Source organism: Lynx rufus, unplaced genomic scaffold, assembly GCF_022079265.1.
Source record: "Lynx rufus isolate CCGP_SWC_20201006 ecotype Redwood Valley unplaced genomic scaffold, mLynRuf1.p SCAF_9, whole genome shotgun sequence".
NCBI classification, from domain to species: Eukaryota; Metazoa; Chordata; class Mammalia; order Carnivora; family Felidae; genus Lynx; species Lynx rufus.
Window position 1 is genome coordinate 54,137,450 of NW_025814897.1, and position 22,586 is coordinate 54,160,035.

A 22,586-nucleotide genomic window follows, 5' to 3' on the forward strand; every position below is an offset into this window, starting at 1 on the left:
TTCATCAGTTTGGTGAGGAGAGATGATTTGGAGCTACAGCTGGGCTTGAGACCTGTAACCTTGGGCAATTTTTTTTTTTTTAAGTAGGCTCCAGGCCAAACATGGGGCTTGAACTCACAACCCTGAGATCAAGAGTCACACGCTCTACCAACTGAGCCAGCCAAGCACGCGCGCACACACACACACACACACACACACTTTTTGTCTTGGGCAAATTTTTTTAACTGATTAAATACTTTGAGATGATGATGATAATAATAATAATACTTGCCTTTCCCCGTGTCATCTGTTATAAGGTATCAATCATTTATGTGAAAGTACTTAGCATAGTATCTGTCACATGGAAAGTACTTTCTTTCCTCCGTTTCCAAGGGAGCTTCTACTCCTTTCCCCATCTCTATTAAAATTCTGCCCATCCCTTATTGAGCCCTTGTATCTCCAGTAAAACTTTTCCAGTAAAAACTCAGATGCAAGAGATAGAGGCTGTCTGTTGTGTCTTTGCTTTGTAGGATTTTAGCTTTTGAAGAAGGAGTTTTAAGTTGTAGGGGGAAATGGCACAGGAAAGGGTAGATGTCTGAACAAAATAGCATTGTATTTGGAAGCAGGAAAATAAGGGTCAGTGAAAGACAGTATGCAAATGATATAAAAAAAAAGGGTGTCTTATCACTGAATGCAAAGTGATTGATTTTTAGCCCATCTTATTCCAGCAGGCCAGAGACAAAGGTTGTCTCCAGTTCCTAGTATTAACCACAGCAAAGGGGCGACTCACTCCTTTTTATTCAGTGAGAGCTAGCTACCAATCTCCTGGATAACTCTGAGCTTTTAGAATTTGATGCAACATCTTGATTAGAACTGGACAGTCTATAGATTTTTCTAGGAAGGCCTAGCTTGGTCAGCAGAATAGAAAGCATCCAGAATGACATCAGTTTGGCAAGCTTTGAAGGGAACAATTAAAGATGGCCAACACAACTGCACGTTCTTTTATTTACCATTTCACACCTGGTGCAGTCAGGAAGCTACATTTAAAAAACAATTTTCTTCAAAAACCAAACCAAACCAAAACAAAACAAAACAACAACAACAAAAAAAAACCAAAACCCTGTAGTCAAAAAAGTACTCATTCACTGGAAAGCTGGAAGGATTCATTCTTTGGAGCCGATTGTTCACATTTGTAGAATTTACAATTTTGTAGATGGAAGGGGACTTTGAGTTGAATAGGGTCTTGAGAAGGAAACAAAAGGCTCTTGCTTTCTGCATGAACAGAGTTCATTCACAAGACAGTTTTTCTTGATCTATGAGGAGTGATTTCAGACAATTAGCTAATTGGTTGAGGGAGGTGACCTGTCAGCTTTGCAGAGAGGATGTCTGCTTTTAGGGACCCACATAGAGAAGACATCCTAAGCTTTCTATGACAGCCAAAAGCAACCCCATTAATCCTCCTATGTAATGGCCAGTCATAACCACAGATAAGGAGTGCATTTCACTTGAGAGTAAAGCCATGAAAACCCGACCAGCTGCCAACAGCTGATCACTGTCACCATCAGCTCAGTGTTGTTTTAGGCTTTGAAATATTTCTGAATGATCTTTCCAATTTGCTCTATTGTAAGGGGATAAGTGACCCTCCAGAAACAGTGTACTGTTTATTTTTAAGTGTTATCAGATGCTTAGTTTGTTGAAATGACACTTGCCTATTGTATAGAAAACAAGGGCCGAACTCATTTGTGGCCATCTTGAAAGCCCAAATGGGTGCAGAAAATGAGAGGGGAGATGGAAAGTTTCTGTAGGCAAATGTTAAATTTTTCTGGATTTCAAATATGAAAGAAATTCAGAATGGAAGAAGAAGGTCCTAGAGTGCTAAGAAGGGAATCACAAGAAGATAACTGATTGGGTCAATAAGTTGAATCCCTTTGCCCCTGGTCTGAGAGCCAATGAAATTGGTGTCATTGTTTTTTTGAAGCATATTATTAAGATGTATCCACGATATAAAATTTTACAGTAAGAATGGCTATGACCATCATAGGAGGAGCAGTCCCTCCAAACAAAACAACCACTGGACTGGTCATTAAGACACCTGAGTTTTCAGAGAACACGTGCACCCTTGTTAGTGTCATGTAAGAGTCAGGGTTTTGGATCTGTCATACATGGGCTTCAGTTCTGTTTGTGTCACTTACCTACCTTATAATCTTGGTTAAGCACATGGGAAGTATATCAGGAATCTTTTCAATTTATTAAGCTAATGGAGAGTGGTTTAAATCACCACCACATTACAAGAATTCTATGATAAGCAGTTGCCACCTTAGTTTTAAATACTCAGTGTTGTGCTTAAAGATGCTTATTCTTTGTATCTTCCTATTCAGCCTTCCGTAACATGCTGGCTTCTACTTTGTGGAAACAGGAAAATCAAAATGGGCCCCAGCAGATTTCTGCTTATGTCTCATTGTACAAAATGTGGAACATGGATACCTCCATTTACAAGAAGGGCTAGAAAAGGAAATGTTCTGCTTCTAGATTCTGTAATGAAGGCAAATAAGACAGAGATTGTGAATGGGTGTTATGTTATCCAGCCAACACTGCAGTGTTGGCTCAACATTCAATTCATGGTAAATGCTGTGATGATGATGATGATAACAGATAATCCCCCTCATGCTTTTCTCAAGATTCCACTGATAGGATATTAAACATTTTTACACTTTATGAAGTAATTTTACTTACCTGTGTGAAGAGTTTCTTGGTGGTTATTGTTATTGCGTGTTTGGAAGTTCCTTGATGATTGATTCAGAGAAGAAATGTCAACCAGGAAGGATAGCATAATCCAGGCCTTCACATTGACCTGGCCCAGCTCCAGACCTCCAGCCTTTCTAGACCACCCAGAACCACAGCAGTTGCTCACCACTCTAAACTCCTAGTATCACTTATGACATGTCTATTTGCTGCTTTATATTTTTTAAATACACATGGCTTCTTAACTAGATTTGGAGCTCCTTAATTTCAGGGTCTGCATAGAATGTGCCCTCTGGAATGTACAGAGGAACCTAATTGCTATTCATTTATTTACAGAACATTTTCTGTTTCTTGCTGTTACCTGGATGTGAGGTACTGTAGTTTTGGGGCATGATTAGAATGATGGTTTTCTGTGGGGGAGGAATTTATTTTCTTTTGCTCAAACCTCTACCATTTTTTCCTCCAACATCCCCCTTCTTGCTCTTCTCTCCTAAGAGAATAGTAGGGATTCTCAGGGGATGAAGTACATCATTCCATGTTTAATACTCTTTGATCTCTTCTTAACTAAGTCTTAACTTTGCCTTAACTCTGAGGAATTTTGCCCTACTTACTCTAGTAGGGCAAAAATTCCTGCCCCTCACTGCCATCTGGGAGACTACAGCCAAAAGGAAACCCTTTTGGGTTTCTTCTTTGGTGTCTTTTGTACACTCTGCCACTGTTTCTGTATCTTTTTGGAGAGTTGACTCAAGAGGCAAATAGAACTGGGCAAGGAAATCAAACCCATTAAAATCTACAATAAGATGTAAATGATTATGTGACCCTTTGCTGACACCAAATGCTAAGAATGTCTAGGATCTTGGAACTTGAGGATATTAGATGAATGTTTAACAAATAGTTTTTAGTAGCGAAGCCAATTGGAGAATCCTTTTGCCCAGTCCAAGGTGCTTTTAACATTGTTCTCTGCTAGTGCTATGGTCTTCAGAAGTCCATAATGGAATGTAGATGCCAGAGGAAACATAGCCAGATTTCTGAACACTTGAATCCAGAGGAGTTCTTCTCGTTGCCTTGACTCTGCAGCTTTAGAAGTAGAGATGAGGGTAGTTGCTAACATATTTTAGTTTAATTTATATCACTTCCTAAGTCACTAATCCAACTTACTTGTTTTGTTTCTAACTGCACAAAAGCCAAGAATTTCCAAACATCATTTTTCTCCTATCTTTTGGCCACTAATTTCCCCATACTTTATATTCCTGACTGATGATGGCTGTTGTTTAAATATAGCAAATGAAATGACAGCTGGGGTACCTATATGTCCTAAATTCTAAAATAAACTTAATGTGCAGATATCCGTAGACAAAACAAGACTCAAAATCCTAATTATTATCTATTAATATTATGAAGCATTTTGCCAGGGCTTGGGAGATTTGAGGTGTCAGTTAATTACCACCCCACTTTCTTCTTATATAGAGAAAAGGAAGAAGGAGCAGAATGAAGGTATTGACTCTACTCATGGCTGCTTAATAGCTCCTAAGGTGTAGTCTGAAGTCGGAAATCTAGGACTGCTCTTTGCAATGAGAGAAATCTATATCCCCAAGGAGTCTGTACAGTGAGAAAAGAGAAAGCCAAGGATCATAGATCATTTGTCTAATATCCTCATACAAGCATCCCCACAAAGACTGAAAAGGAGCACAGAGGTGCAGGAAGTTGTGGTATAAGATAACCCAAAGGATTTGGGAGCAGCCTTCAGGAAAGGAGGAGTACTTGGCTGCCTCACATGCTGCCAAGAAATCAGTGAAGGTACGAGCAGCAACAACAAACGTATCCCTAGGATTTTACAACAAAGGAAGTCTCAGATCATCCTTGATTTAAACAAAACAAAGAAAAAAGTGCTGTTCTCCCAGCCCTGCCTCCCTAGACTCGAATCACAGAGGACCACCTACAGTTTCTTTTCTAATGTACCTCCACATCTGGCTCACACTGTGTATAAAAAATAGGATACTGGAAGATCTTTGGCCTCACATTGTTTATTATAAACCTGGAAGAAGGACTTACCGTATGTGTCTCTGTTTGAAGGATGATTGGTGATAAGATTTTCCTTTGTAATTAGGGCCCCAAATTTCGGGGTATGAGGACTTATAAATTGCTCAATTAGGAAGCGTGCTGATGGAATGGCAGGGCAATGAGTTCTTGCTGACAGCCCAGCACTGCTCCCCTCCCTTCTGTTATTTGTGGAACCCATCTTCCCTATCAGACTGTGAGGTTCTTGATCCATTGTTGTTCGGTGCTGGGAGGGGGGCAGGAATTACACCAGTTTGGGGCTCAATAAATGTTTGGCAGAATTAAGCTTCTGGAAGTATAAGAGAAGGGGAAGGAGAAGGCTTTGAAAGCAAACTCCTGTCTTCTTCAGATTTCTGCACTGGCCTTAGGACATGGAAGGAACTCCCCAGGCCTGCTTCTGCCTCTGAGCACCTACTTGCCTCTAAGCGTCGTTTTCAGAATCAAACAGCACTCTCTTATAGCTACCTATTGGTCTCCTAATGTTGCATATTAGTTGCCCTAGTGTTCAAGCCAAGCTTTGACCTGACATCACATATGCCTTCAAGGGCAAATCAGTTTCCTTGCATTCCACCGCCAAACTTGTGCAGGTCTTCCAAGCTTTTTTTTTTTTTTTTTTTTTTTTAACGTTTATTTATTTTTGGGACAGAGAGAGACAGAGCATGAATGGGGGAGGGGCAGAGAGAGAGGGAGACACAGAATCGGAAACAGGCTCCAGGCTCCGAGCCATCAGCCCAGAGCCTGACGCGGGGCTCGAACTCACGGACCGCGAGATCGTGACCTGGCTGAAGTCGGACGCTTAACCGACTGCGCCACCCAGGCGCCCCCAAGCTTTTAAATCTTACTAACTCCTGGATCTTTGAGGTTTATGACTTAATAGTCTGCCTCACGGTTCATGAGTTCAAGCCCGCATCGAGCTCTCTGCTGTCAGTGCAGGGCCCACTTTCAGATCTTCTGTTCCCTTCTCTCTCTGCTCCTCCCCTGCTTGCACATGCTCGCTCGCTCTCTCTCAAAAATCAATAAAAATAAATAAATAAAATTCACTTGAAGATACAATATCATTTATACTACCTGTCTACTCTCATCACCTTTTGTGTCAAGCTATGTGTATAAAGTACTGGGGTTCCTACCTTCAGTGCTATGATGACTTGTATGAATAAAGAGCCTTGAACACAGTATGGACTTGATGAATGTTAAATGGAAATTTTAATCACATCAGGTGCCTGATGAGCTTTTCAGGGGAATAAAGCCAATGCTAAGTTGATGTCACTAGGTTTGAGGGTGGAGAGAGCTTCCAGCCTGGCAGCTTCCTCAGACACTTCTTGAAGAACTAAGGGCCCTCCCACTAGCATCCAATAGCCTGTGTATTTTTAGTCCTCACTTTTCATGTAAGTTTCCCGTTAACCGCTTGCAGGAAATCTTTTCTTGGACATAATCTGCCCATTTCCTGAAGTCTTCCTCTCTGCATTGTGTCAGTTTGGGGATGAATCAAGTCAGCAGTTTTAGAGAGTGTGTGTTCTCTTCCCTGCCGCAGCCTCCCCTTTTGTGGAATACCAGAAAGCTGCCTTTCTTGTCTGTTTCCAGGGGTGAAGAGAGGAGGGGCAAGCCCTTGGTGTGTGTCAGCCTCTTAGGCTGCCTGACACAAATGTCCTTTTGTATGTGGAGGGGGGCATGTGTGTGTTTTTCCCCTTCCCAATGGACACTTTCATTTATTAGGTCCGGATGGTGTCCTCAGAGCTGTAAACAATGGTGTAGGAGATAAAGAGCTGCCTTAGTGAGGAGGCTGTGGAGGCAGCAAATGGCTTTTCTTCTCTGTCCCCCACTCCCTTTGTCCATTGTGAGTTTCATCTGATTTGAGCCAGACTAGGTACCTCTGTCATCCCCTTCTAGGGCTGGAGCAGTATGGACACTGGGCCTTTTACCTCAGAGACTTCAAACTTGGAGAAAGGTTTTCTATGATAAGGATAACAATCCCTCATGTTTGTACAGTGTTGTTTTTAAACATGTTATGTCTTTTGAGGAAATGAAATTTTTACTTTGTTATCCCTTAAGAATTTAGGATCAAAAGATCCGAGTTTGAGTGCTGACCATTAGTAACTGTGAGACCTCAGGCAAGTTATGGAGCTAATAACAGTTCCCACCTCAGAGAGTGTTCCAAAGTTTAGATAAGAAAACGTATGTAAAGTGCCTGCCACATCGGAAGTGCCCAATAAAAAACAGAGCTGGTGGGAGAGGGTGTGCAATGAGATAATGGAGATGAATACACTGTACATGAAAATGCTAAACATCTTAGTTACTATCTGATTTGGGGTCTGAGAGTAAGCATTTTCTCTCCCCTCTAAAGCTACCCCTGCACCTGCACTCTCATTCTGACCTTTCCTTACCTTTCTCAGACACGGATCACTATGGGCTCTTCTTTCACATATTAGCACAGATCTGCTATCTGAAAGCAAACCACTGTCTCTCCAGGCCAGCCCGTCACCCAGTGTTTGGCACAAGGCAGGGTTCAACAATTACTTGAATAGATACTCATAGTGAAAAACTTTGAAATGCAGCCCCTTTCCCATTCACAGGGGCCTGCCCTTAGTCACTCAAACTTGTTTTTTATTTTTATTTTTATTCTCATACTCTGGGATCAGTGCAAGAGATGGAAACCATTCCAGATACTTTGAACAGGAAGGAATTTAATAAAAGGGATTAGATGCTTACCAAATGGTATGAAGAACTAAAGCTATGTGTTGTGGTCTGGGACTCCATGAACGATTTGTCTCCTCACCCCCAATACCCCTGGAGTGATCAGTCTAACACCCCACCCCCACTCAGTCAGTGGCTGTGAACTAGCATTTGACAAGTCGGACTGGAGAAGCCACTGCTACAACTGCCCCATGGCACTCTGGAAACTGGAAAGTGCATAAAACCCTTTCATGTCTGGACCCTTGCAGCCAAGGGAACAGAAAAAAATGGTCTTCCCTTTGCTTCGATCTTGTATGAGTGCAAATAACTGGCAGATTAACTGCAAGTGAATCTGGAGAAGGTGATTTTTTTTAGTTTTCCAGTATTTCCAACTAGAAGGGGAGTGGAGTAGAGGTTGAGTGAGCCAAGTTATCATATACCACACCAGCTTCATCTCAAGATATTTCCGGTGGCAATATGACAGAATCAAAGCCAGATGAGGAAATACAAATAAGTCCCAATGAATCAACTTGTTACCTTCCAAGTGCAGAATCACTTCCACAGAATGTGTTTTGGGTCACGTGTCTCTATGGGAACTCTTCCATATCTCTCCTTGGCCCTGAAAAGAGCCTGCCCCAGCCAGCTCTCCTTGTAACCCATGGGATACACTCAACAAATGTTTGAATGAATGCCCTCTGTATTTGTCAGGCACTGTTCTAGGCAAAGAGAACACAAAATCAAAACGAAAAATAAAGCTCTGCCTTCAGGAAGTTCTTGGTAGTCTAGTAGGGTGATACAGAGATGAACATAGTTACAAAATTATCAATGCTAAAATGAAGGTATTCTCAAGAATACAGTTGAGAGGTGCACATATCAGATTGGGAGATAAATGAGGATAAATACAAAAAAAAGCTATCTGTATTCACACAAAGAGTTAAATGTAAAGGATTTTTATTTTTTATTAAATTTTTAAATCTTTATTTATTTTTGAGAGAGAGAGAGAGCAAGAGAGAGAGAGAGCAGGGGAGGGGCAGAGAGAGAGGGAGATATAGAATCCGAAGCAGGCTCCAGCCTCTGAGTTGTCAGCACAGAGCCTGTCACAGGGCTCAAATTCACCCACCGTGAGATCATGACCTGAGCCGAGGTCGGACGCTTAACCAACTGAGCCACCCAGGCATTTATGAAGGATTTTTATTAATATTAAGAGCCTACGAGCCTAGCTTTATAAGCTTAAATATAATCTCTTTTTCTCCATCACCAAATCTAAGACACAAGACCCCCAAAATGTTCTTTATTTTTCCCAACATTTTTTAATGAAAATGTTCAACCATACAGCCAAGTTGAAAGAATTTTACAGTGTATTCCTATATATCTACCAATTCAATTCTGCCTTTAATATATCACTATATTTACAGTATCACTTCCTATCCATCTATCCATCCCTTTGTCCACCCATTATCAATCATACTTTTTTTTTTTTCAACGTTTATTTATTTTTTGGGACAGAGAGAGACAGAGCATGAACGGGGGAGGGGCAGAGAGAGAGAGACACACAGAATCGGAAACAGGCTCCAGGCTCTGAGCCATCAGCCCAGAGCCTGACGCGGGGCTCGAACTCACGGACCGCAAGATCGTGACCTGGCTGAAGTCGGACGCTTAACCGACTGCGCCACCCAGGCGCCCCTATCAATCTTACTTTTAAAAGCATTTAAAGTAAATTTCATACAGTATATTTCTCCCTAAATATTTCAGCATGCATATCATGAACTCATTAACTAGAGCTTAGCATTTTTTTAATATTTTTCTCTAAGGTAAAATTTACATGGAGAGAAATGCCAAGATCTTAAGTGAGCATTCTCTAAGATGTGACAGATGTGTGGACCTGTGTAGCTCAAACACCTATCAAGCTATAAAACATTACCATCATCCCAGAAAGTTTCCTCATGAGCCTTTCCAGACAGCCACCGTCACTTTCCAGAGGCAACCATTCTCATTTTTTCCCCACCCTAGATTATTTTTGCCTATTTTAGAATTTACTGGAAATGGAATCTTACAGAATGTGCTCTTTTGTGCAAGGCTTCTTTCGCTTAACACAATACTTTGGACATCCATCCATGTTGTAGATTATATTGATAGCCCATTCTTTTTTGTTGCTGAGTAGTAGTCCATTGCATGAATGTACCACATTTGTTTTTTGTTTTTTGGGTTTTTTTTAATCCATTCTCCTATGAATGGATACCTGGATTGTTTCCAGTTTGAGGCTATTATAAATAAATCCACTCTGAACCTGTAGTGTGCTTTTTTAAGAAAATACTTTTATTTCTTCAAACTGTTTCAGGTTTACAGAAAAATTGATAAGATAATACAGAGAGTGCCCATCTACTCCACACCCAGTTTCCTCTGTTATTAACATCTGACACTTGATGGCCTTTTTAAGACCCCCTTTCGCTTAGTGTTTTTGGCTGACTGTTTAACGGATTGCTGTTTGGGAAGGCTGCAAATGCAATGCCACCAGTAAATAACCTGCAACAGGAAATCACTTCTATCATCCCATTATTGACCCAGGATTTCTTTTATCGAGTAAGTTGGAATTATGGATGCCTAATGGTTGGTATGATACGTGGTTGCTTAAGGAATGGTTCAGGGTCAGCTCCTTAGGTTCTTGGGTCTGCAGATGAGGATCAGAGGGCTTATGTCTTTGTCTGCACTAGCAAAGGATCACCCTACCACCACACTTCCTGTCTTTTTCACTTCTAGGCTTTCCTCTCACCTCTGAAAAATCCTCAACAAGTTTGTAAGATTTTTTTTCCCAAAGCACAGCTTATGATTATAACAATTAATATTTATATTACACTTGCCAGTTTATAAAGATCTTTAACATCCATTTCTTCTTTATTTCAATCTAGAAAGGTATATATTATACTCATAGAGGAAATACTAAAGCTCAAAGAGATTAAATTACTTCTCCAAAGTCACGCTGCTAGTGATTACAGTTTAGGATATAAGCCCAGCTCTATCTTGCTATTAAATCCTGATTGTTTTTTTCTTTATATCGTATTCTTTCTACTCAAACTTTTGGGCCTTGACATTCTTTTTCAAGGCAAACCATTAGTAGATAATTTAAGACCCTCTGTGATTGAGACTCAACCTATTTTTTTCATTCCCATCTTTTCCTGGGCTCTAGAAACAGTCACTTGTTTATTGTTTCCTGAACAGTTCATGATTATTGCTACCTCCGTGCATTTTCATGATGTCTTCCCCTTTACATTCAGAATATTTTTTCTTCCATCCTTCATCTCTTGTTATAAGAATTTGTCTTGGGGCATATATTTCATACTGTAAGGCTCATCTTGTATATTATTACCTTCCCATGAAGCATCCCTTGATCACTCACTTCCTGCCACCATTCCTTTCCTACCACTGCCAATTCCCAGCATGAGGTGCACGTGTCCCTATCTGTTCATCTATTAGACTTTGAGTGCCCAGCAGACCTATTCCGTATTCAGTTACAAAGATGATTAAAACATGATCCCTTGAAGTTGCTTACAATCTATTAGGGGAATTAGACATGTACAGAAGTGATGATAATATAATGTAGGGATTAGAAACTGACCCAGCTATAGATTTATTGAGTTCCCACTGCATAACCAGAACAGATGCTCATTGTGTATTCGTAGAATTGTATTGAATAATGGACATAATGTTTTTGGGCTAACTAGGAATGACCTTGAGCATAGGCCAAGATGGTGGCTTACCTGCTGTGGATGAAGAACAGAGAAGGGGATCTCTGCCCAAGTAAATTTCAGTCCACCTTCTCATTAGTCTCCATCCCATATGGTTAGAACTCTGTCTTCTTTGGACATGTTTGAAGGTAGCAAACTGGGTTCTTAGGTGACTTAAACATTTTCTATAATATCATTTCATCTATTCAACAAAAGTCAATGAGTTCTTAGTCTATGTTATGTCTTTGAGAATATAGAGATAAACAAACTGTTACCCTCAAGAAGCTGAAGTAGCTCAGAGCAAAATGTAGACATCGTCACAGACAAATAATAAAATAATCTGAATCTTTTTGGGATAAGAACTAATTTATTTTTTAAGTCTTTACTTAAATTCCAATTAACATAGTGTGATACTGGTTTCATGTGTACAATATAGTGACTCAGCACTTCCACACAACACCTGGTGCTCATCACAACAAGTGCCCTCTTTGGTCTGCATCACCTGTTTAATCCATCCCCCTACCTCCTCCCCTCTGGTAACCATCAGATTGTTCTCTATAGTTAAGAGTCTGTTTCTTGGTTTGCCTCTCTCTCTCCTCTATTTTTTCCCCCTTTGCTTGTTTGTTTTGTTGGAATAAGAACTAATTTAAAGTAATAGTTTCTTTTCTTATAGGAGAGCCCTTCAAAGTGCTTTCATGACCATAATTTCAGTTATTTGCTCTTCATGTAGCCTTTTTTTGAGAACCCAGAGAAAAACATTAGTACATGTGATTCAATAGATTTGACTACTATTATTGACCTGTGACCACAATATATCATTTCATTTTATAAGGAAAACCAAATAAACACAAAAACAAAATCCCCCTGAAGGTTTATCAGTGTGAACTTAAGTAATTTTCATATTTGAATGGAATTCATGTGTGCTAATCCCACTCTGGTATCAAGTTGTGGTGATTTTAAATAAGACATTTACCTGAAAATAACACCTTTTCTACCTCACAAAGTCGGAAGTATCTTCCACAAAAAGTAATGAAGTTCTTCAGACACTCATGGAACAAGCTCCAACTTATAATTTGAGTGGGAAAAGTGAGCCTCAGTTACACTGTATGTATATATATGTATATACATACATATACATATATGTATATACATACATATATACATATATACATACATATATATGTATATGATCATGTATGTATGTATACATCATATATGTATGTATATATACATACATATATATGATCATTTGTATAAAAATGGAAATATTATATTTACTGTTACATATATGAAATGTATTTGAAATGAAACAGAAGAAACTTATAACAATGACTATTTCCACAAAGCAGAGTAGGATGGCTGGGTTAGGGTGAAAGCAGACTTTTTATAGTTTGCCATTTTAGACCTCCTGATTCCTGAGCCACATTACTTCTTCCCAAATACAGTGTTTAAAATGAAATGAGCAAAAATGGTTTGGGGATTCTTTACTATGAAATTTCATAGGAATAAACTACTGTGAATATTGTTTTTAATTCACAATGTTATTCATTTCATTTTTTTCTAGAAAACTCCCCCTCTGAGTGTAATCTCTATATCTTTTGACTTGACTCTTGACAAAGTAGTGGCTGTCAGGGTGTTGTTCAGTCACGTAAGCACGTAAGATTCTTAGAAATCACACACTTCAGGTTGATAATAGTTTCTGTGGTCAGGAAGAAGGCACATAAGAGCATAGATAGAGTTCTTAGAAACCTAGCCTTATAAACTTTCGGGGCTAGAAGAACCAGAAGTTCATTCCAGTCTACCCCTCATTGTATGTTTGTGTGCCCTCTGCAACATTCCTGCTTAGTGGTCATTGTCACTCGTTGTTGCCCAATATTATTAATAGAGATGCTGGCTACATCAAAAAGGGCCTCAACTGCATGATCTCTTAGCGATCCTGGAAGGATCACTGGACTAGAAGTCAGATTATTTGACTTCTAGCTTCAGCTCTGCCCCTAATTCACTATGTGGCCTCAGGCAAATCACTTTCCCTCTCTGGGTCTCTGTTTCTTCATTTGTAAAATTAGGGCATTAGACCATGCCAGGGATGGCAGGCAGGTATGAGGCATGGTGACTGCCAGTTTTCCCTCCTTGCCTATGACAGACATCACAGTTTTGGTTTCTTTATGAAGTCTCAGACTCCTCAGAATGCACAGATTTCCAGACAATCAGAACCAATAAGTGGAACTAGGATGGGACTCGGCAAGTGAGATGAAAGTCATTTCGTTCCAGCTCTGAGGTTCTCAAGCAGAGGCATGCTGGTAAGTGTTTAGCAACAGATTCTCAGGAAAACAAAACAAAACAAAACAAAACAACAACAAAAAAAAAAACAAAAAAAAAACAAAACAAAACAAAAAAAAAGAAGAAGAAGAAGCTGCTCTGATTTGTAGTACCTGCCAGTTTCCATGTTAGAAATACTCCCACCATGGCTGATTTCCAATTACTAAGGTGACATTAACTGGGTTGCAACATTCCTGAAAATTTAACAGTCCACTTTCATGAGCTCTGGTAGAAGCTGACTCTTGCACTGTAAAATCAATGACTTTGGATTAACTGGTCACAGTCATAAGTGGAAAAAATAAAAAGAAATGACCATTCTCCCTAGGGAATTTTTTCCCTATAAAGGGATTATATAGTCTTTGGGCTCTGAAAATACTTGAGTGTCATGAGACCTTGGGGAAATTATTTTACTTCCCTGAACCTCAGTTATACTGTCTGTAAAATGGGACTAAGGATTCCTATCTCACAGGATCATTGTCAGTAATGAGAGACTGCATATAAGTCACTTAGCACAGTGTCTAGAACATTATCTGACCTCTCGAATATTCCCCTCCCCTTACCATTGTGGGAGGCTGTTATGTTAGATTGTGTCTTTATCTTTAACAAACTCACAAAAGGCAAGCCATTGCTTTCCCTCCAGCCCTTCTGTTTTTCTAACTAAACATTCCCTTGACTCCCTTGACATTCCCTTTTCCTCTGTCCCCCCTGCTCAGTGTCTTTAATCTTCTGTCTGAATGGTATACAAATATTTAACCTTACTTATTCTTAACATTCTATCTGTCTTTATCTTCTATCCAGTCCTCTTTTGCTAATCCATGCTGCCAGAGATTATAGGCATCCTTGTGGATAGAGACCAACCCTGTGTAAGTCTCTTGGATTACCCTCCATCACTACACCATGAGCAAGTAAGTGCTAATAGTCAGTACTCTTCCATCAAACTCATATCAAGGCTGTTGCCAAAAGGAGCCCCTCTTACATGAGTACCAGAGGAGGCTGCTGAAGATCCATCTAGAGTTTAGTTGACAGACACCGAGTATGTGCTCATGACCCAAGAGCTGACAGCAGGTAGAAATAAATTCACAACTTAAGGACATATCCTTTTATTCTGCAAGTAGAGTACTTTTGAAAAGTTGTCCAAAAACAAAAGTTTAGCTAAAATATACATACAGTTGTCTCCCTTCTCCAGTATAATGTTTATAAAATAAGAGGTGTCAGAGGAAACATGGTGTCATCTGTGTGCATCTGCTAATTAGAACATCAGTTCTTCCAACACTGAATACAGATACTATGCTCCAGAATGTGCCAGGGGCTGGGAGGAAAAAGATAGGAGACATGGTTGTGCCTGCAAAGGAACTTGAAGTCTTTTTTTTTTTTTATGTTTATTTATTTATTTATTTTATTTTTTTTTTTTTTGAGAGAGAGGGTGGGGAGAGGGGTAGGGGCAGAGAGAGAGGGAGACATGGAATCTGAAGCAGGCTCCAGGCTCTGAGCCGTCAGCATAGACCCTGATGCACGGCTCAAAATCACAAACCATGAGATCATGACCTGAGCTGAAGTCAGATGCCCAACCAACTAAGCCACCCAGGAACCTCAGAATTTATAATCTTTAAGCAAGAGATGTCAGCCAACAAGTAAAACATACAGTGGTGAGTGCAGGAAGTCACAGAGGCAGTACGTGTAGTGATTTCCATTAGCCTAGGACTGTGCCAAAGTATCCTGGAAGAAATGTGAGAAAATTCTTTCCCTTTCTTTCCTCTCTTGTGAGAGAGCTTAGTACTATGCTAGGCTCAATAAATCCTGATACAAGTGTGATCATATCTACTCCCATTGCCTCAGTTACCATCCCTGTATAATGATGGGTTTCCAAATCTTTATCTCCAGTCCATGTATGCACTTTGAGGACTAAATCCTTGGCCTACAGTACAGCCCCACAAGAATACCTTGAAGACCCTCTAATTCTAGATCTTTAAAATTGAACTCTGTGCCACCTACCCTGTACCACATTTCCTCATGCTCCAGGAAAACTGTTAGTAGATGTCACAGTTTGCTCAAGCCAGAAGCCTCAAAGTCATTCTGGCAATCATTAAGAAGTTGATTCTAGCTATTAAATATCTCTTTCTTAGGGCGCCTGGGTGGCTCAGTTGGTTGAGCGTCCAACTTCAGCTCAGGTCATGATCTCACAGTTCGTGAGTTTGGGCCCTGCATCAGGCTCTGTGCTGACAGCTCAGAGCTTGGAGCCTGTTTCAGATTCTCTGTCTCCCTCTCTCTCTGCCCCTCCCCCACTTGTGCTGTGTGTCTCTCTCAAAAAGAAAAGAAAAGAAAAGAAAAAAGAAAAGAAAAGAAAAAAAGAAAATAAAAGAAAGAAGGAAGGAAGATCTCTTTCTCATTACTTTCTCTCACTCTCCATTGCCCCCCATAGCCTAAGCCACCATCGTTTCTCACTGGGACTATAATAACCTCCCAGTGGATGTGCCTGACCCTAATCTTGCTCTTTTCCAACTTTCACACAGCAGTCAGTGATCTTTCCAGAACATAAATCCAGTCATAGCACTCCCCTTTTAAAAACTCCAGTACTTAGCATGGAGTCCAAATTCCTTATCTTCTTCCCACTGGCTTTTTCTGAGCCCTTCAATAAGGATAAGACCCTCTTGCTGTTCATTCCATTAGCACACGATATTTCCCTTCATCGTAATATTTATCAAGCTTCATTATAGTTACTTGTTTCTTTTTTTTTAATTTAAATTGAAGTTAATACATAGTGTGATAATTGGTTTCAGGAGTAGAATTCAGTGATTCTACACCCAGTGCTCATCCCAACATAATTACTTGTTTCTTATTGATATCTGTGATAGATAGCAGGCTTTGAGATCAAGGACCATGTCTGTATTGTTTACTGCTATGCCCTTAGCCCCTAGCATAGTGCCTGGTATATGACAGAAAACTGAATGTGTAAATGAGTTCATTATTTTACATGAGTTTTAACTAATTATTTGCCATCCTGTAAAATGAACAGAAAGCCTTTAATGTAACTTGTTGGTAAGTTTGGTTAGTCATGTAGTGAATTTACTTATAGCAGACCTTCTTTAAGTTGTATACTTAGGTGAGAGATTGTAATTTTTGTCATTATATCTGGTTCTTTCAAGAGCCTAGAGATCAGCGTTACAAAACCTAAGGGAGAGTTAGAGGAGAAGACACAAGAGGAAAAAAATCTGAAGAACAGAAACTTCACCACCTTTTTTTCCTTCTAGTGCTATAATATGTATCTTCATGCGTATATCATTTTCTTTCCTTTGAATTATTCCCTTAGTCACTTGCCAGAAATGAGAATTACTGGGTAAAAGGAGATGAACATTTCTAAGGCTCTTGAAATACTGCCAAATTGTTTCCCAAACACATCATATCAACAAATAGCTTTGAGCAATGGACAAGGGTGTCTGCTTAATAACACTCTTATCACCACTGGGAAAGGTCATTAAAATCTCTTTTACTAGTTTAATAGCAGGGGGACAGGGTCTTCCCAATTCCCTTTACTCAGCATTGGGTCTTCTCAATGGGATTCTTCATGCAGCTCCTTCTGAAGGAGCATCCTGCCCCTCCAAGACTTGTTCAGCGGCTGTGGGGCTCACCGCCTCAGTAGCGTCTGGAGCACAGCATCTCCCTTGTGCCCCGGGCTGGGGGAAGGGGGAGGAGGGGAGAGAAGCAGCGATGGAGGGAAAACATAACACAGACCACACCATTGTTAGGGGATGAGGTCGCTGGGATAATGCTGTTAGAAGGGATGAAAAGAACGATTCTCCATTCTTGATTGTTGTGATTCCCAAGGATGAGCCAACAGCTCCAGCACTGGAAGGGATGGGTCTTTACTGCAGCCAGATGCTCCTTTTTCCAGTGCTGCCTTCCATTATTTCTGGAGAGAAGGGGGTGGGGGTAGCCTAGCAGCTGAAACAGATTAACTTTTATGCCTGTTTCTTCCCTTTGAGTGATTGCCCTGGACCTGGGGACATTCAGAATTAGTCAGAAACTGTTTAGAACTAAGAACATGGTTCAAGGTCCATGGTGTATAAGAGCCAACCTCCTGGAGTTTGTGCAGCATTCCTGCCTTTAATCTATGGGAGCTGCGTGAGGCAAATAGAGCTTCCTTTCCTCTCTTTCCCCACGGCCACTGCCTTCGTTCAAGCCTTCATCCTGTTTTGTCTGAGCCACAGCAATAGCTTCCTGTTTCCCTTAATCTAGCCTCCATACACTGTTACTAAAGTGATATTTCTACCATGCACGTCAGATCTTGTCACTCTCCAGTTTCAACTGTTAGTGCTTCCCCACTGCCTTCAGCATAAAAGTCAAGCTGCTTTCCCCAGCTTTCTGGGCATTTAGAAACCAGATCCCAAAGTGCCTTTCCAGACTGACTTTCACCTTTCCTCTGGACTGTGCTCTGCCTAGCATGTTCATTCTCTGCAAGGTGCTCCCTGGTATTGGTCTTTTGCCCTGTTTGCCCTTCTGCCTCTGTCCTATCTGATTGATTCCTTCCAGGTCTTTGCATCTCTCCTCAAAAAGCAAGCCCCCTCAATTATCATTACAACTATAGATTTTTCCTGGGTTTCCCTTAGCAGGGGAATCACTCTGTTCCTATCACCCTGTAGTGGCACTTAACATGTAGATCACCATCTCTGCATTTGTTTCTCCTGAATCAGGAACTATCGCCTTCCTTTTCTGTATTGGTATTTGTGAATCCCCAGCCCCTGCCACAACAGTTTGTGTATAATAAATGTTCAGAAATGTTTCCTTTCCTTCTTTTCTGCTAGTCTATTCCTAATCTGTCATTGACATTCAATGTATGTTTGTTTTTAAAGTTGAAATGGTATAGGGGCACCTGGGTGGCTCAGTCGGTTAAGCACCTGACTTCACTCTGGTCATGATCTCACAGTTCATGGGTTTGAGCCCTGCGTTGGGCTGTGTGCTGGCAGATCAGAGCTTGAAGCCTGCTTTGGATTCTGTGTCTCCCTCTCTCTGCCCCTCACCTGCTCACACTCTCTCTCTCTCTAAGATAAATAAACATTAAAAAAAATTTTTTAAGTTGAAACGGTATATAATGTAGTTTCATCTTTTTTTTTCCTCTTTTTTTAAAGTCCAGTGAGGGAAGGAATTCACTCCAGGATACACAGCCAGATTTAGTGGCAGAACTGGGGAGCTCTAATTGTTGGGGCTGAGTTCCTTAGGTGAACTGAAAAGAACCTTGAAATAAAGGATTATGTCAAAGGAAAGGAACGAACTAACAAGGTTCATTGCTAAGTGTTTGTTTGTTTTCCTGAGGGCTTCATATATGTTACTTTATTTTTTATTTTTGGAAATGTATTCCTTTTTTAAATTGTGGTAAAATACATAACATAAAACTTACCATCTTGAGCATTTTTAAGTGTACCCTTCAGTGGCATTAAGTGTATTCACATTGTCGTAAAGCCACAATCACCATCCACCTCCAGAATACTTTTCATCTTGCAAAACTAAAACTCTGCACACTTAACAATACCTCCCTATTCCCTCATCTTCCAGTCCCTGGCAGCCACCATTCTACTTTTCTGTGTCTATATATTTGACTACCCTGGGTACTTCACACAAGTAGAATCAGACAGGACTTTTATTAAGTATATAGTCCTCAAGGTTCATCCATGTTGTTGCATGTGTCAGACTCTCCCTCCTTTTAAGGCTCAATACATTCCATTGTATATATACTGCATTTTGTTTCTCCATCCATCCATCGATGGACACGGAGTTAGTTTTCCACATTTTGGCTCTTGTAAATAATGCTACTAACACCTGTTTAAGACCCTACTTTCAGTTCTTTTTAGTATATACTCAGAAGTGGAATTGTCCTATAGTAATTCTATTTTTAATTTTGGGGAGAACTGTCCCACTGTTTTCTGTAGCAACTGCCCCATTTTATATACCCAATGACAATTGGTATCATCTATGATATCAGTGTGAGGTGGTATCTCATTGTGATTTTTGTTGGCATTTCCCTAATGATTAGTAACGTTTGGCATTTTTGTGTACACCATATGTATATAATCTTTGAGGAAATATCTATTCAAACCCTTTGCCCATTTTTAAATCAGATTTTTTTGTTATTGTTATTAACCCCTTATCAGATAAACGATGTGCAGATATTTTCTCCCACTTGGGTTGTCCTTTCACTCCCTTGTGTCCTAGGATTCACAAAAGTGTTCAATTTTGATGTAGTCCAGTTTATCTATTTTTTTCTTTTTTAGTTTGTGCTTTTGGTGTCATATCCAAGAAATCATTACTAAATTCAGTATCATGAAGATTTGCCTCTATGTTTTCATCTAAGAGTTTTATAGTTTTAGGTTTTACGTGTAAGTCTTTGATCCATTTTAGTTAATTTTTATGCATGATATAAAGGTCCAGTTTCATTCCTTTGCATGTGAATATGCAGTTTTCCCAGCACTATTTTTTGGAAAGATCCATGTTGCCTCATTCTATATGCATGATAACCCTGGGTGTTACAATTCTTTCATGGATGAGAAAAGAGAAGTGAAACTATCCCTGAGGACACCCTAAAACCAGCCTCCTTTGTAAACTTGGCCTGCCAAAGGCACAGAAGAAGGGGGAAAAACCCATTTATGATACAAGGTTAGAAGAAAAGGGGAAAGGAGAGAAAAGGGGGAAAAATTGCAGCTATCCCTGAACAGAACTATACAGTATGTTTAGAGTTCACTTGAGAGCCTCTCCCCTTCTGCCCTTTTTCTCTCCTCTGTCCTCCTCTGTCTGTGCTTCTCTGATCCTGTCCCTTTTGAAATTACCTTGAGAGGGTCATTAAAGCTTTTCCATAGTCTGTCCCCAACCTGTTTTCTCAGCCTTATCTGCCCTTATCTGCTCTCTCCCTTCCTGCAACTGTCAACCTGTACTTGAGCTGCTCCAGGAACAGGCCCTACCTTGACACACCATTGTCATTTTATTCATGCTGCCTTTAGTGCATCTCATTATAATTATATTCATATTTGTATTGGTATTATATAGACATTTTTAATGTTTGTGAATGTGTGATCATTCAGCGTGTGCAATATAGTCTTACTTTGAGGGATTTTTAAAAGATCATGTGACATGGTTTTTGCCTACCAGTGACTGTGGTCTAGCTGGGAGAAGACAAAATACTTTTACATGCATTTTGCATTTTACTACTCTATATACATGTAGTGCTCACAACATTCAATGAATGGCAGGGAGGATTGGTTTTACCTCCATTTTCCTTGTAGGATACTAAAGAACAGCAAAGTTGAAGGGTTCGGCTACATAGGTGGCGGATTAAGGTAGGACTTGAAACTATGTGACTAACATATTACTTTGGAAAAAAAGGCTTGAAGTACAATCACAATGCTTTTGCCTTAGATTGTTGGCAATATTAATAGCCACTCCTGATTTACATGTGAGTCCTATGTAAAGGACCTCATGTGATTCCTGTCTGACTCAGGCACTCTGTGAATGCTTCCTTTACTTCTCCTTCCCGGCCCTGTGCTTTTATGGGTGAATTACACAGGACTTGATACTTCTAAGTCAAGAGGCTAAGGAAAAACCCAGTTAGGAATAGAGCACAGAACTCTCTCGTATTTTTCAGACAGTGAGTTCTTTTCAGTTACTCTTTCTGCAGCCTTTCTTGTGTTCTGTTCAACACCTTTTTTGTGGTAGGTAGATTTACGTTGGTAGGATCACTGAGGCGTAGTTGAAGCTGATCTGTACTGACGTCTTATTTTCAGTTTGTAGACGCCCCAGGGCACTCGTGTGACAAATGGTGCTGTGTAAATTAAGATGCAACTGAGGGTCTCTTCAGTGTTTCTTGAATTAAGTTTATTATGTGTGGTAATTTGCTCCTAGAGGGTTTTGTTGTTATTTGTTGTAGTGACTGTGGCAGTAATGAGCCTGCTCCCAGCATAGCTTGGCACGTGCCGTATGGATGGTTTATTTGCATTTGGCAGGACTCCATGGTGTACCCTGAACAAATGAATCAGCCTTTTGGGGGGCTGGGGAAACTGAATCATAGGGAGACTGTGAGTCCCCAGTGATCCTGAGAAGGGGGAATACCAGAGAGTTCTGTGTTATGTTCCTAACTGTGGGTTATTCCTTAGCCCATAGAGTATCAAGTCCCATGTAATTCACCCATAAAAGCACAGAGCCAGGAAGGAGAAGTAAAGGAACCATTCACAGAGTGCCTGAGTCAGACAGGAATCACATGAAGTGCTTTACACAGAACTCACATGTAAAGCAGGAATGGCTAATAATAGTTCAACAATCCAGGATTATGATCCAGTCTCAGGACTGTCTGCTTTATTGTAGTAAACACTTTATCCGGCAGCTGCACTGACCTAAGCCATTTGAAGAACTTAAAAAAAAAAAAAAAAAAAAAAAAAAAAACCCTTCAGAGTGGTCCCAGAGCCAACACACTAAAGCTTGTACACATCTGATTGTCACAAACAACCTTGTAAGATAAACAGAGAAGGTGATATTTCTTCATGAGTCAGTGAGGTCATGGAACTTGCCAGGGTCACACAGTAAATAGCAGACCGAGAGTTAAACCTGGATTTTCTGATCCCTGCTCAGGATTCTCTAAGATTTAACGTGAAATGGTGTATCATAATTTTGTATTTGCAGCTCCGGTGCCTACCTCCCTTGTTGAGTCTTCATAAGTCAGACCCGGAAATTTGCAGAAATTCCTGGCTGGGAAATATAAGGCAGGTCTGAGTTTGAGAGAGGAAGCCTTGGTTAGCAAGAAGACCCTGGAAGACAGAGTCAGAAGTCCTTGCTTTGCCACTTTCTAGTTTTCTGTCTACAGTTGAGTTACTTAGGTGCTTCATGCCCCAATTTCTTCTCTTTAAAATGAGATAATCTAGTAACTATTCATAGGATAGTTGTAAGGATTAAATGAGTTAATGTATGTAAAGTACAGGACACCGGGGTGGCTCAGTTGGTTAAGCATCCGACTTCGGCTCAGGGTATGATCTCACTGTTAGTGAGTTCAAGCCCCGCGTTGGGCTCTGTGCTGACAGCTTAGAGCCTGGAGCCTGCTTCGGATTCTGTGTCTTCCTCTCT

The 22,586-nt window shown here is 40.3% G+C and overlaps 1 protein-coding gene across 1 annotated transcript in view; it reads left to right on the plus strand.

The window, feature by feature from the left end:
- GAB2 (GRB2 associated binding protein 2) overlaps positions 1-22,586 on the plus strand; it is a 190,774-nt gene that overhangs the window by 70,258 nt on the left and 97,930 nt on the right. The window lies entirely within an intron of this gene.